The following is a 2,142-nucleotide window of genomic DNA, read 5'->3' on the forward strand; positions in this document are numbered from 1 at the left end:
TTTTGAGTCAATTTGTGTCAAGTAATTAAATATTCCAAATAGTGTTGCCCCTTTTTAATATAATAATCTTCATACCAACAATGTTAAGAAAGGGAGGATAGGTGAAATGAAAATAGAAAATAGAAAAAACATTTCAAACATTTAATTATTAGTGGTCCATGCATTTACCAGTTTTTATTTATTCATTCACACATTTAATAATGTATTTACTTATTCATTATTTTATTTATTTATTTCAGGATTGATTTATACATTTATTAATGAATTTATATTTTTGTCAGGTATTGTCCTTCACTATTGAACATATTGAATTAAAGTGAATTGTAATTGTCAATGTAGTCTTTTTCTTTATTTTTCATATGTGATCATTAATAGTAAATACAGGTCTTCTTCACATGTTCTGATGTTTATCTCAACAGTTGGTTTTGTTTAGAAGTTCAAGTCTACGTTTGTCCACTAGATGTCACTGTTGTCTCAAACAACTCTTTGCCCTTGCAGTTAGGCCTGACAGCTCAAACAAAGCACAGTATTACACACAATATTAGGATAGGATAGGACATGCACCTGGGGATAGGTTGATTGGCAACACTAAATTGGCCCTAGTGTGTGAATGTGAGTGTGAATGTTGTCTGTCTATCTGCGATGAGGTGGCGACTTGTCCAGGGTGTACCCCGCCTTCCGCCCGATTGTAGCTGAGATAGTTTCCAGCACCCCCCGCGACCCCGAAAGGGACAAGCGGTAGAAAATGGATGGATGGAGAACAGGGTTGCAAACTCGTTTTCATTGAGGGACACATTGCAGTTATGGTTGCCCTCAGAGGGCCGCTTTTAGCAATGAGTAATATATGAATATACATTAACAGTATATTTTTTTACATAAGCTGCAAAAAAATATTACAATTTTAATTTAAAAACTGGCATCTCAGTCACCAGAATTTTAAAGTAAAAGCAGTGAGTTTTTTACAGAATATAAAAAAATGTAATTAATGGAATGGAATGGAAAAACAATACCACTATTTTTAGCTGTAAAATTCAAGCAACAGAGCTGCTAGTTTTGTTTAGTTTTTTACCGTAAAATCTTGTTGATTTAATGTTTTTTTTTATTTTTTTTTAATGTTTTAATGTCATACTGTATATGTAAAAAAACAGTACCAAGGTTGATTTTACGGTAAAAAAACTCAGTCGGCGGAATTTAACCGTAAAATCTATTGTCAATTTTACAGTCTACAATTTGATTGATAATTTGTTTTGAAATCATAAGTCAAGCAGATATTTAAGTACAGTATTTATCTTTATTTCAACAAAAAAATGTTTTGAAAATACATAATATAATATTTTGATTTTGATAATATTGAATTTTAAAAGATATGCAATTGCATGCAGTACATGATTTTTAATGTCAAAAGGGAAAGAACGAATATATTTAGTAAGAAAAAATTAAGCATTTTATTAACGCATATTATTTCCAGGCTTTTGCGGGCCACATAAAATAATGTGGCGGGCCAGATTTGGCCCCCGTGTCTTGAGTTTGACACCTGTGGGACAGAATAAAGTGTATTCACCCCACACGGACGAAATTATGTGATTGCAGTGCAGATACAAAAAGTCCACAAAAATAATGGAGAAAAAAAACAGAAACTTGTGATTGTAAGCTACATAAATAAACATTGATTGATAATTGATTGATATTACATACTACTATACACAATATTACATACAATAATAAACACGGTATTTTTTGTCTTCCCGTAAAATGTACCATCCGTCAGTCTACCCCAGGGCAGCTGTGGCTATGAAAGTAGCTTACCACCACCAGGTGTGAATGAATGATGGGTTCTACATGTAAAGCGACTTTGGGTACTTAGAAAAGCGCTATATAAATCCTAGCTATTATTATTATTATTATTATTATTATTATTATTATTATTATTATTATTATTATTATTATTATTATACTAACTGGAATTGTAAGGTAAACGCCATATTGAAAAATCAAAGGATACGGGTGGCCCTCTGGACATTTTCAATTTTGTTAAAAAAAATAAAAACATATACAAATATATATGATAAAGAATATATATTTATATGCTGTTTTAAAGAAAAAAAGCTATTTGTTATCATTATTTTTAATATCACCATTTCA

This window comes from Entelurus aequoreus, linkage group LG24 (genome assembly GCF_033978785.1).
Source record: "Entelurus aequoreus isolate RoL-2023_Sb linkage group LG24, RoL_Eaeq_v1.1, whole genome shotgun sequence".
NCBI classification, from domain to species: domain Eukaryota; kingdom Metazoa; phylum Chordata; class Actinopteri; order Syngnathiformes; family Syngnathidae; genus Entelurus; species Entelurus aequoreus.